Source organism: Thunnus maccoyii, chromosome 7 (genome assembly GCF_910596095.1).
Source record: "Thunnus maccoyii chromosome 7, fThuMac1.1, whole genome shotgun sequence".
In the NCBI taxonomy this organism is placed as follows: domain Eukaryota; kingdom Metazoa; phylum Chordata; class Actinopteri; order Scombriformes; family Scombridae; genus Thunnus; species Thunnus maccoyii.
Genome location: NC_056539.1, coordinates 6,864,423 through 6,879,166, shown reverse-complemented (window position 1 = coordinate 6,879,166; position 14,744 = coordinate 6,864,423). Strand labels below are relative to the sequence as shown.

Genomic DNA, 14,744 nt, shown 5'->3' with positions numbered 1-14,744 from the left:
ATAACTGGAAATGGAACAAATGAAAAAATGGGCAAGCCACATAAGATCAATAGTGTAGAGCAGTCCAAAACAGTTTGGTCATAATTAAATGTAAAATTTAATGTGTATTCTTCACTCAATGCAGAGTTAACATCAATATGTTAAAATAGACATACTATAGATGCATGTTTGACATGACTATTGGCTTCAATGGACATTACTTGAGAGCCATTTTCCCAGAAAAGCAACATCTATATATATATATATATATATATATATATATATATATATATATATATATATATATATATATATAGAGAGAGAGAGAGAGAGAGAGAGAGAGAGAGAGAGAGAGAGAGAGAGAGAGAGAGAGAGAGAGAGAGAGAGAGAGAGAGAGAACAATATCAAAGCAGTTGATAAGGTTTTGGTTAGAATTGGTCAGTACTATAAAATCTGTAGGAAAAATAGGGTCAAGCATGGCTGAAAATATTCTTCACATATCATTTCATGAACAGATTAATGGCTTACAATAGCATACATGTACAGTACCAGTCAAAAGTTTGGAGACACCTTCTCATTCAGGGTTTACCATTTTCTATGGTGCAATGCTGAAGACATTAAAACTTGCCATAATATGGATTACTACAGCTGTCGAATAGGGCTATTTGATGTATACCATCACTATCTCTGCACAACACAATTGATTGTCTCGAAAACATTAAGAAGGCAAGAAATTCCACCAATTAACTTTTGACGAAGGACACCTGTCGATTGAAAACCATTCCAGGTGACGACCTCATGAAGCTGGTTAAGATATTGCCGATAGTGTGCAAAGCTGACATCAAGGCAAACGATGGCTACTTTGAGGAATCTAAAATATGAAACATATTTTGGTTGGTTTAACACTTTTTTGTTTACTACATAATTCCATATGTGTTATTTTATAGTTTTGATGTATTCTGTCTTTTTCTACAATGTAGAAAATAGTAAAGATAGATAAAAACCCTTCATTGAATAGGTGTGTCCAAACTTTTGACTGGTACTTCAATGATGAATGTGTAAGCACGCAGACATCAGTATCAAATAAAACTATATGAAAAAAATGACAAGTGACACTGGCAGGCAAACAGATAACTAGTGTCAAAGCTGAAAGCTGACAGTCCCAATGTCATTTAAAGATAAAAGTAATTAGATAAGCACACCACACCAGTACTAAAGTCAACAGCATCAGCCCTTAAAGTAAAAATCATTTACCTCTTCCTTCTGCTTGTGAAGAAAAAAAACTGCCAAGCACGTGCCACTAAATGTTTGAAGTGTGAAAGTAAGAGCCAGAAGAAAGGTCAGACCTGTTAAGGTGCAGCTATAAGAGTGAATGCTTGGAAAACCAGAATCCTTCAATGACCTGAATTGCCCCCAATTCACTCACACACACAGGAAAACATACTGTACTAGACTATTTAACAATTTCCATTCTAACATATCTATTCAATTTGTGAACAAAACAGTCAGACACTACACATTTTTGCACTTTTCACCTTCATCTCCAGTATAACCTCTGCATATTACTGACTAACAGCTGTATACACAGTCTGTCTCATAGTCAAAGAATTTCTCACTGCAGTGCTGAGTTACTTTTAAAAACTTTTAAAACCTGTCAATATCTAGAGAGCTTGTGAACAGTCAAAATCATTTCTCTATCTTTTCCATACTTCCAGACATACACAGGAACACTATGTGTTGGTACTGTGCTCAATCCAGTAATGAGATCTTCTTTAAAGTTCATTCAAACACAGACAAATAGGGACAAATATTCCCTAAAATGAACAATGCAAAAAAAAGACATAAGCAAATAATTGTTACACAAAAATGATTATATTATGTTATTATATATGATATTAACAGCTTTTTTGACAATAATAAATTGCATTGTCTGACTGAATACACACATGCCACTATAAAACTAAAATATTATAACAAAAATAAGCACAGAATGATACTCACAGTTTCTCTTTAGATCACTGAAGCACAGAAGACTGCTAGCCTCACTAAATGGCAGTTACTTGGAAAGCTCTTTTCACCCCTAGAAAGCCTTATGCAGCTGTAATGACTCACATCCCCTCTTCCAACCTCTGTCAACCATCATGAGGAGGTAAACATTTCCAAATATGGAGAAAATATGAAGACAGTATTGAGGGCAATATCAGTTTGGTTTGCTTTTAGCTTGGAATGCCATACTCCGTGAGCCAGAGTCACTTGACAGAGCCAGTTCTGTGGTGCATACCTTTCACTTGGAATAATAATGATGATTGTAGAGAACTTTTCACAACCGGTTTGGGTTCGGTCTGACCTAAGATGGGTAACACTGTGAGCCTGCCCTACAGGCTCCATTTTTAAGAGTGGATAGTCAAAATGTAGAGGAAAGAAGATGTGTTATCTTAAAACTGTAAATCTCAATAAATTGCAGGAAAATACTAGAGAAAATATTAAAGAATCCTTTTTTTTTTTTTTGATAGATAGCCTATTTACTGTGAGTAGTTGTCTGGTCACACGGATTATCTTTATGTTATTAAGAAGGTATAATTAAAGTCTGATTACTCAACCATGAGTGCAATGGGTCAGCGAAGATCACCGTAATGATAACAACCGCTAAGGGAGAACATTACGCCACCCTGCCTGGCCTTAACTGTATTGAAGAGCAACTTGGCTTGAGAGTGCTCGTTTCCTGAAACACTCCTACCCACATCAACCAAAAGGAAAGGACAGCATCCAGACAACTGAAATTCTTACATGTTCACACATTCAAGGTTCAACAATAAAGCTCACCCACTTGCCTGGAGCAAGTAAAATGCCACATCGGGCTAGTAAATCTAGCAACTCACTTGCCTGATCGGGCAAGTGTTTGTTTTTTTTAAGTAAAAAAAAAAAAAAAAGATAAAATAAAAAATATCATCATATCACAAATTATGTTCTCATTCTCTGGCACAGAGTATAGCCCCCTCGCCTTGCATGCATCAGAGAGTATTGGCACGCGCCGTTGGCCAATCAAGAATTGAGTAGGCTAGTAGTGTGAGCACTGTCAAAATAGAGGAATTAGTGGAGCGTGTCATTTGTCACTGCTATAAATACTCTCAACAATGAAAAACATTAAAGAGGGAAATCAGGAAGCTTGGAGTGGAAGAAATGAGTCTAAATAATCTATTTGCCATCAGGTTAGGGAATCTGTTCCATTATTTGAAAGAAACTGGGCTGATCAAAAGAATTTAGTATTCAGTGAAATACAGGGGATGGATCATACCATTTTCACTATGCAGAGGAGAATAGTTGTTGCTTCGCATCTATGACACCCTGTGTCCTTGTTCTGTTTTATTTACTTAAATTAAGATTTAACATGACAATTAACTTTAATCTGTGTTGTTATTTGATAACTGCTAATAAATAAAACAATTTGTATAGGGGCAAGTAAAAATTGACTATAGGCAAGTAGACTTCTGACCCACTTGCCCAACCAGGCAAGCGAAAAAAAAACATTAACGTTGAACCCTGAAACTCTACATAAACAATATTTATTGTATTAGTATTTAAAATACAGTCTCTGCTTTTTTAAATTCTTATTTATTTCTGTAATATTTGACTTTTTTGACTGATTTGACTTTTTTTAATGACTGAACAGAAAACAAAATCACACTGAATTTGAACATTTAATAATTTGTATCACTTTCATATTGAGTACTGAATCTGATACATATCTGATTTGTGGCAATGCCACCTCAGTCAGAACACTCATGAAAGAAGCATTTATGTAACTTTCACATGACTCTAGTGCATCGTGACTGCACTGGCACTTTTGAAAAAGATGAGATGAAAGACAAACTCTAAAAAGACATAACCATTGCATTGTCTGAAAGCATAGTAAAACAGACGTCTAAACAAGGCAACATGGAGACGTGGCTCCAATGTCAACACAGTGATAAGAACCTTAAAAATAACATTTAAGACTTGAATAAAAGAATAACATGCAACTTATCTTTAAGGTGCCTTTAAATCCTACTCTCACCCTCGGCGGCTTAACCCGGCCTTATATCTACATTGTATCTGCTCAGGGTAAACTGCCATAGCTGGGCCCACTGGCTTGATAGACAGTATCATCTTCTACCAGTATCATCACCATCTATCTCATCATCGCAGCCTGCTCAGTAGTCCAGCCGTCATCCCTATTTTTCAAGCTCCACTACGCTTACAAATAGTTATATCAGAGAATTGCCTTCTCTGGCCTGGTACACCTTTAAAGTGTCCTTACATCCATATTGTCACCTAAGCAGATACTCTGCTGCGTGACCCAGCCTTATATTTACAGTGCATCTGCTCGGGCTAAATTACAATAGCTGGCCCAACTGGTTTGATAAGGCAACTTCATATGAATGTCATGGCCTGCTCAGTTGTCCAATCGCCATCACTGTATATCTGGTTCCACTAGTCTTACCAATAGCCACTGGTTAGCAATCCCCCTGGTATAAGACACTTAAATTACATCCATTGAACTGTATTACCAAATAAAAGAACATGGTTTCAAAATTAATTTGTGTGCATGAGTGTAAGAGTGCAGACAGGGTGATCAGGTGGGCACCATCTCAGTAACTTGTGTTGGGCTCACGACACCAAGGACGCTAAACAGTGTGTTGAACAACCCCCCTCCTTACCTGCACCTACACAGTCAACATAAAACTCCATAGTAGGTTGTATTTGTCTTCAGTATCACCAGCTTAGCCATGCTACCCAACATCAACCAGCTAACACCATGTCATACTAGCCACCAGCATCATGCTGTGCAACCCACATAGCAGCAGTCAAATAACTGTCCTCATCTACCTCATCTTAGCAAGCAACAAAGCTCACACTTATATCTACCACATCATGTTAGGCTAACTAGCATATTAGCCCCAGTTTGGGCCTCTCATGTATTAACATGCATCAACCATTGGGTTCTGTAAAAGATAATTAACCGGCAATGTATGACAAACTCAGAGGACTGTTTAAAAACACTTAGCACTGTTCTAACAGTATTCCCAGAATGCCCAAAGACTCTTCTAGCCATCAAGATGAAGAAAAATGGTGTCCAATGCACCATAAGAAAGATTTTTTCCCCTATCCGGGTAGCCAGCAGGCTGCCATCTTTGTTTTGATACAGAAGCAACTGGGGAAATAGGTTAAAATCTTTCTTATGATTCAGCAGGAGAAATATTTTTCATCCAGACGGTTAGAAGATTCTTTGGGAATTCTGGAAATACCTTCATAGGCAGCAGCAAGTTTTTTAAACAACCGTCTTGGTTTTTAAAACATCACAGATTAATTATCTTTAAGAGACACCGATGGTTACCTCTGTGACCTGAATGTATGCTAATACATGGGGTGCACAAACTGGGGCTAACTAGCATGTTAACACTATGTTAGGCCAACTATCATGCTACATACTGCACCAAACAACAAACAGCCCATTAAGCTAACTACCCTGCAAAGGTAACTAGCATGCTAATATTGTGCTAAGCCAACCAGCATATTGCTGAGCAAACAAGAAGGGTCCATCTGCAGTCTTGACACACCTCCTGATGTTGTCACCATAATGGCATGCTACACGACACACACCCCTGACCCCTAACCCTAACCACTGCTCATGACTAAACCTAACCAAGTGAGTGTGTCATGTTGTGAAGTGGGTGTCTCTTGTAGATACTGCGATTCCACAGACAGACCTACTTAAAGAAAACACTTATACAAACAGCATGCTAAGTTAACTAGCACACTAACTATGCCATGTTAACCAGGATTCTGCTGGAGCTACTATATAACCAAACAATTTTCTAAAGCTACCCCACCATTAACAATGTATATCTAATGGCTTGACCCCACCGGGTGTGTCTTTGTTGCATTCCAGGTGCGAAATGGCCGTCGGAGCTGATTGCGGCCACTCTAATCAATGCCTGTGATCCCACTAGACACACTGCAGCGTGTTTCAGAAGCGTTGCTCCGCTATATATACACGCCAGGTCTATTTTTGACGGAAGCCACATCAAGCTGCACAGAGCAGATCGAGCCAGACAGGAAGTCAGACACACAAACGGCATAGAGCTTCTGGTCAATTTTCAAAATAAAACACCCTGTACAGACTCTCGATCATATATCACATCACTATATCGACATTACGTTATAACAGGTGGCACCAGACCAGAAGTCAACCAGTCAGAGGATATTTGTCACCATGGATAAGGAGAGATTCATCTTGGAAGTGGAAAATCACAAGATTTTAAGACACCACTGCTGCCATGACTGCCCCGGTCCCTGGCTTCCTCTCCAGGTAGAAGGGTGGCTCTCTTCTCTCTGGCACTGCTGGAGCAAAACGCTCTGCTTCTGAAGCACTGCTGGTGGGGTATGACACCGTGCGGAGGACGGAATAAAGCTGCATCACCACCGGAACGTGATGCAGCCGTGCCCAGTGGAATCAAGGCGTAACGCCACTATCCAACAGCATGTCAGGCTATCTGGCATGCTGCTCAATCCTCCGAACAAACCGACCAAGCCTCTTCAGATACCTCATCCCAGCAAGAGGAAACACACCATACATTTCTGTCTTCAGCATCTGTACTTCTGTATATTAAAAGAAGCCCAGTGAAGCAAAGTACAGCCAAAGTAATCATACCTTTTCTCCTCTCTGGAAGTATAGGACTGCAAGATTGTTGACACGATGCCCAGTACTGTAATCTACAATCTGTTGTGACTGAGAAATAAATACAACTGTATTACTCAAATGGATTAGCTGAGCACACTTTGTGCTGGATGGACAAGACCACACCAACATGGTAAGTGGGTGCTGTCAACTTTTTCTCTGACTGAGTCATTCATCAGTGGAAGGACGAACACTGGGCAAGCTGCTATAAATCTTGTATGAATCTGAGTGTTAGCTGTCCATTTAAATTCTAGTAATTTTTCACCGGGCCTCTGTCATACTGTGATACTTCACAGCAAAGATACAGTACAGAGAAAACAATGCTGACAGGTGACACTACAGAAAATATGTCACCTCAATGTAACAATTATGTAGTGAAGAGAATTAACAGACTGATATGAAATTTTAATAGAAATGTATGTAAACTGGCAGCCATGTTATTACTTAGTAGTAAATAAATGTGCATTTTTCCTCCGTTAAACTTAAAGGCTTAGCACACCCACACAGGCGTTTTCTATTATCCTGGCTGATTAGACATCTAGTCAGGTTGAACCTGGGTGAAGCTATGCTGGGAATTACATCATGTCACCAAATTCTAATAAGATTAATAACAGTCTACATTGTCCCACCCCAACAAGTGCAACAAAACTAAGATGAGAATGAGGGAGGTGCAAATCAAGCGCAGCCCTCGCAGTCCTGAGAACAGTCTAATCAGGCAACGGAAGTGAAAACACCTGCGTGGATGAAGGCTTTGAGTAAACTTTAAAGTGGAAATAGACAACTTTTTTGCTTTAATTTATCATTATGAAGTAACTGTTGATTGCATAGTGGCTAGAGAATAATGACACTATCTGCATGCATGTAGCTACCGTAGCTAACGGGAAGAACGCCCTCTAGAAATCAATTAGCTAAGCTAGCTGGATCAGTATCCAGTCAAGCTGGCTGTCAGGCTCATCTACTTGTTCATATGAAAATCAACAGACAGAAAAGATGCTATCCTCGTCTCTGTTGCGCAGTTTCTTTAATTTTGTAAAAACATAAACATGCTACCAACCAAGTTCACTTTTCTCAACATATACTAAAGAATATCTATCCGCTTTTATGTCTCAACTACAGACTAAATGAACAAACTCGCACTTTTTATCCTAATATTTTTGTCTAACTTTACTCCCCCCTCCACCCTGACACCAACCCCTGCTGTAGTTACTTGTTTCTGCAAAGTAATAATGTTATTCAGACTATGTTATTACTATGCAATGCACGTCATAACAAGAACTTTTGCCTGTTCCCAAGTTCAATATAAAATTGTGACAATTTCAATTTAACTCTTCAGTGAACATGCTTCTTTTTTCTCTCTTATTTCCAAAGTGGTGTTGATCATTTCTTCACAGAGCTAGACTCTGAGCAAAACAGAAAGCCATCCAGTTGTCTTTGCGACAGCGGCGCAAACAATACTACCACTTGGAAACACTGGTGGGGGTAAGTTGAAAAGTTTTCTGTTTCCACTTTGATGTCGTCAGCCATTATGATCCAATCATTTGTATACAGCATAATGGCAGCAGTCATGTTATTATCAGTAATATTCTATATCATCGTAACGATAGCATTTCTGCGCTGTCTTGGTATTGAATACACAACGCTCATTTGTGTGGTTCAGGACTTTGACTTGCAATTATTTTAATAATTTATTTATCAATTGATGCTATTAATCAAGCATACATGCTATAAAAAAGTTCTAAAAGCCCAACATGATGTCTTCACTGCCTATTTTGTCTCACATAATTTTACAATATGAAACATAAAACCCAGCCAATCATTTCATTTGAGAAGCTGTAACATGCAAATGTTAGTGAATAAATAAACCAATTCATTCCAGATTGACAATCATTTAATCGACTAATTGTTTCAGCACTAGTGAGGTGGTGGATTTAGAATAGATGGTGTTTTTGTCTGATAATAATGTCAGCTTGATAGCTACATAGTTATCATGTCTGGTTACATAATCATCATGGTATTATTGACAAATCTATTGTGCACAGTAATGGTTATGAAGCTTTCTTGTAAAGCTGGTAGAAGCACAGGACAGCAGTAAACTGTTCTTTATTCTGACTTTACTTTTGCCCAGCACCAGTTTTGTAGAGAGTTTGGTGAGGATGTGCATATGCTTCCTCACTCATTATTTTCGCACAGCAAATTCCCTTATGGACCTTGCAGATGGTGTTAGCAATAGTTGGTGGGTGATTTCTGATGCAAAAGCAAAGCCTTTTAAGAAAAAAAAACACATGCATACTGCTATCTAGTGCAATAAACCTGCAAACAAATTATCATATAAGACCATACAAATTGCCATTTCCTGTTTTTCTAACTGTACAACAGAGAGCTAACAGGACAGACCTCTGAGAAGTCACAAAATCATTCAGTTCATGTCTAGACCCTCTTGTACAGCCTCAGCATGCAGTGAGTGCCAGTGTAAAGAACAACTCTTAACACATATCACTCATTCATCAGGCACTGTAAGTGGATTTAAGTAAGACAACAGCATTGTTGTGCAAACCGGCAAACTACATATCACACGTCTTCCTGAGAGCACAGCAGAAATATTAAGCGGGCACTGACATGTCAACAGCTGCAGTTAAATGCACACTTTTTCATTCTGATTGAAATCATTCCGATTGAAGATTTCGGGTCGACTTTTTACATGGAATGTGATCTAATATATTCTGGTGTTTACATGCACCAACATGTTTAATCAGAGCAGCTGTGTGACAAGCTGCTGGCTCGACCTGAAGCACTTTACAGTCACATTCTCACAGGTGACACTTTCTGAAAGTGCAATGTCCTGCTCTACTCTAAAACTATGCATTTTGAGTCTAGGAAACTGCTGCTGTACCTTCCAGAAAAGGACATCCTCATTAAAATATACCAAGAAACACAAACAGTAGAAACAACTTGACTAAACCTACCAGGGGGCGGTCTGAGCTCAAAGGCAGCTGAGGCACTCGTCTTTTAACTTTTAACATCATCAGTGCTGTCAAATAAGTCCTTTTTAACCAGAGATTTTAAAGACAGTTCCGTTTAATGTTGCCTGAGTCAAAAATATGTCGGAACGACGCAGATGTATTCGGTTTGATGACAGCGCTCTCAGGGGACCTGCTGTTATTGATCTGAAATTCATATCTGAGTCAAAGTTTGAACTCAGTCTTTTAGTGAGACTTATGTTTCCCTGTTTGCTACATTTTATGGAAGAACAATATCTATAGTCTGGACCAAGGTTCTTTTTTCACTCAAAGAGGAAGGCCATGTTACAGCCTTTTACACCAGTTAGTCATCCGTGTGTGACTGTGACCCATGTAACATTCTGGAGAAAAACTTAAGGCGTGAAGCAGCTGATTGAAGCCAGAATAGGATGTCGTGTCCTCAGTGTTGGGTATAAACAGAGAAGTGAAAAACCCACACACTTTAAATGTCTCTGAAAAGGAAAAGTCCATGTCTGTGTCCACTATTTCTGCAAGCACTGTCCTCTAATCTGCATCCTATCCTGGTATACACACAATATTTGTTGTGTACTTGTGATACATGAAGTAACATTCAATACTCATAAGCAAGGTTGGAGTATCCCATCATACCTAAAAAATGATAGGATTTGATTGGTTTCATTTACTTGGGAGTGTTGTGAAGAAAGTAGTGGTTATAAACACATGGGTTTGGACATGAGGTTTTCTTTACTGAAACATCCAACGTTTAACTGTTTATCTCAGGGAGGAATTAAGTCACTTCATTATGGACTGTCCTCCGCCACCTCTTGTTACAGAGGTGTTAGATACAGTACACGGCGTGGGTCTGCTCAGGCTTGTTGACATGCAAGTAAATGAAAATGACAGAAAACGATATCTGGATATTGTTTGTTCGGGCTTGTATTAGTGATGTCTGTACTACCAGTTTCATAGAAATGAAGTGTGTCATAAAATGCAAAGCATTACCTGCAGGGACTATTAGTAAAAAGTCAGTTTGGGTGGAGCCAGGTCTGACCTCTTTGTGCATTTATGTGTCACAAATCAAGGCTGTGATGGTTTCCTGCTTTGTCTTTTCTACCAAACTTTGAAGGCTTATTTTCAAAGCCAGGCTCAAAGTATACAGTCAGTAACTCAGGCCTTCACTGTAATGTTAGTCCACAGCTGCTTTAAGTGTAATAGTAGGCCTAACGTTACAACACGTATCATTAATTCTGTCTCCGCAAACGTTTAAGTGTAGATACAATGAATGACATTATCATTTTAAAAGCTTCAAAAACACAAAAGTCTCAACTAATGGCCATGAACTACAGTTTTAAGTAGCTTTTTTAATAAAAACCACTTAAACAACGTGGCGAATCTCTGCTGTCGTAAACAAGTACGTCCGCTCATACGTTATAGAGACGTTCAAAACGAGCAACGGTTAACTTAGCTAACTGTTAACGTCATAACGGGACACTTCGGTAAACGGGACTACTAGTTTAACTTCAGCGACATATTTCTCAGCACAGGGGCTCTCATGTTTCTCCGGTGACAGTCTGTCTTCCGCATTGCTCAGCAGCAGACCACTTGGCTAAAAACAGAAACACCAGAGACGCCCAGAGTCCGTTTAGGCAAAACCTGACGATTCACAACGTCTTCTATTTCAGTGCATGACTGCGCCAAGTTGAGTACAACCTAGAGACAAGTTAGCATTGTTAGTTATCCTCATGTAACGTTTGTAGCTGTTACAAGCCAAGGATATCGCCTGAGTCCACGCCCTCACTGTGAACTCCGTCCGAGCTACAGTAAAATTCATATTATAGCCTAGCAAGGCCGAACAAATGGAAGAGGAGCCTCTCCAACAGAGAGGTTATCAGTCACTCCTAACATTTCGCCAGTTTAATCACAGCCGAAACTCGCAGATATGTGTAAAGCGTTAGAAGAGAGCTCGATAGGTTCGCTTACCTCGCTTTCTAGGAAATACAACAGAGGTTCAAATCCCACCAAAAAAAGTGAAACTTCTTGATCCAAATTCTGGGAGAGTTGTGGGCAGTGACGTCACGCTGTGAAATTCCAGCCGTCTCAGTGAGTTGAGAGGTTTGCCCATGTAAGGCAGCAGGCCAGCGGTGTCACCAGCCAAAACATCCCCGCTCCCACTGCCTGTTTGTGTTTATGCACTGATGTATGCAAAAGAAAATCTATGATGAAATTCATTATTTCTCTTTTTTGTTCAAAGGCGTAGGTTTGTTTTTAACTTTGCTAGGGACATTTTTTTTAATTATAATAATTGTGTATGTGTACTTTCTATCACTATCCTCTTTCACAGGCACATGTGCACACACACACACACACACACGTAGAGAGCATGACTCTGCAAAGTTTACTCAATATGCATTTGCTTATTTGCCTCAAACCAGATTTGGATCATGATTTTTATTTTATTTTATTGATAGACTATTTAATTATAAATCTAAGACCAAAATTAATATTTAAAAATAACATATCATAGACGGTCACAATAACTTACAGTAAAATAAATGTATAGAAATCTGTAGGTAATGTGCTGTTCTGTAACCAGCTGCTGGAAGGTTTTCAAACCTCAGCTGAGATTCTGTCCTTCTTTCAGTTTGTGGATTTGGGCAACACAACTCTAGAGTTTCATGACAACGCCACAGTGACTCTCAAACCTATTTTTAAATCATCTCAAAAACTTCTATTTGTGTTGGCTAGATCTTTCACTATGACATCAGAGGTCACCTGGGGGGCCACAGCACACCTGTTTGTGTGTTTCTGTGACATCAGAGCTCACCTGAGAGGCCGCGGCCCACCTGTCTGTGTGTCTCTGTGCTGCTCAGGCTGCCGCTGAGAGGATTTTCCTAATGCAATGGTGCCAGACAGTCACAAACAGATCAGTTGCACAAGCTGTGGCTAAATAATGTTTATGTCTTAATGACATATATGCAATAATAACTCTGCTCTTGATCCACTCATGGAAAAAGGGAGAGATGGTATTAAATATTAAATATTTCTGCCACTAATTTCAAAGATTAATGTTTGGATTGATTACAGAACCTTCTTATTAACTAAGCTCAACTGTTACTGACAGTTGGTTCTTCTTTAAAAAGGACCAGATGTCTTAATTTGCTTTTGGGAGGAATTTTCACCAACAGTAATAAAGTTGTTTAATTAAACGGCATGTCTAACAATCACAAATTAGCTAACAACACCTAATGCCTGAAATTAAATATAATATCCAGTGATCTTAGGTTTGTCCAGTGAAGTCATGTACAATTCTGTGACATTTGGAAGGTTTAAACTATAAATACAAACTGTTTCAGATTCTCCACCTCACTGACTCCACTACTGCTGCTGTTGCTGGGCTGCTGCTAGTCAACATGCATACAGCTCTGAGTTGAGGGTTGCCAGATTATCAGGTCAAGTATCCCCCATATCCTGCAAATTTGGGACAGGGGAGTTGGGGGTGGGCGTGGTCACGTGGCTACAGTGGGCGTGGATTCTATTTCATTACATTCACTGTCAATGAACAGTAAAGCACATGACAGTCAAAACTCAACGCTAAAATTTATTATTTTTGCTCATGAAGTCAACTGTTCATCATTAGGAAGAAAAACACAATGACTGCATTGTATGTAACAGTATGTAAACCATTATCCGGCACTACTGTACGTCTTCTTATTTTCCTCTTATTCCTATTATTCTTATTATAATAGTGCACTTTTTTGCAGAAAACACACAAACTTGGCAACTCTGCAGATCTTACCGTTCCTATTACATGGAGTTAAAGCAGCTAGATTGTTTGAGATTGGTAAAAATATTGGTAGGAACAATCCAGTAACATCTGGATATAGGGACATGTCTCTACCGTCCATACCCAATCTACACCCATGCCCATGACTGTCCCAATGAGCCATTGTGAATTAAATGTTAACAAATAATTGTGTTACTCACTGAAACTTGTCAAGAGTTACACATATCCTACATATAGTAGTATTAAGTAAACAGCCATGCAATAAACAGCGATATTCTATGTCCACCAGGTGAGCAAAATAATGTGGCCTAAAAAACTAAAACATTTTAACATGAATGAAACTGAAACATCTTGAAAGTAAATGACAAACTATGGAAAAAAAATAGAGCTGAATACCTTGTTGACACAGTGAAAACAAGAAGTGAACATTATACGTTTCACATCACCTTGAGTTGAAATATAACTTAGAGGTGATTATGATGTTGCCTATGCACCAGTGTCCTGGAGAATATTTAACTCTTAAAGAGGGCACATTATGAACTACACAGTTCCATCTTAAAGAGAACTGGGACCATGTTTTAATTTAAGGCATCTTTTTGTTGTTCTTTATGCTGTGTTTGTTTGACTTGTATTATCGCCTTTAATACTCCAGTGCTATTTTTAAAAAAGGGGCAACATTTTTCCCTTCAGTATCCTGCTGAAAACACAAGCTCCGACTGTGGTAATTGGACAAGGAAATTGCAAGGTGCTGTCTATAAAGGAAGCAGCTCTGCAAGTGTTTCGGCGCTAACATTGAGCAGTCATCCGATGAAGTGTGAATTGGCACATGCTGCAAGTTGAACAGATTCAAATTTAAACATTACGTGTTTCATGCTGCACTGCTCCCTTGCACCGTCATGCACTGTCTATCTTCTGGAACCATGAAAAAGAGTGAGTGCTCGTTAGTGTCCCCGCTTTAACTATTTTGCTTGCCATATATTGAAGTGTGGGACTGAATAACAGACGATAGTGAAGGTATCCCTTGCTTAAATGTTAGCCACACATTAAACATGCATGTTAACAATGACTAGAAAGGGAGATTAATTACTACAACATACTGGTTACTGTGCCACTGGCAGTGCAAACAACAGATTTGTGATTTTTGATTGTTCATGTCATTGCACTGCCTCTGTACATATCAAATAGCATTGGGACAAAATGTCAAAGTAAACAATTGGCCAGATATGATTCATTCACTCCTTAGTTTGTTTATTATTGGTTTCTGTCAAATATTTTATTTAATTCA

The 14,744-nt window shown here is 38.9% G+C and overlaps 1 protein-coding gene across 1 annotated transcript in view; it reads right to left on the bottom strand.

Annotated features, from left to right (window-relative positions):
- Positions 1-11,815, bottom strand: part of LOC121901160 (LIM domain containing preferred translocation partner in lipoma) — a 136,625-nt gene extending 124,810 nt beyond the window's left edge. The window contains exon 1 of the mRNA XM_042417867.1: positions 11,656-11,815. The gene's annotated coding sequence lies outside the window, so the exon portion shown is untranslated. The remainder of the gene's footprint in view (positions 1-11,655) is intronic.
- Positions 11,816-14,744: the final 2,929 nt, after the last annotated feature.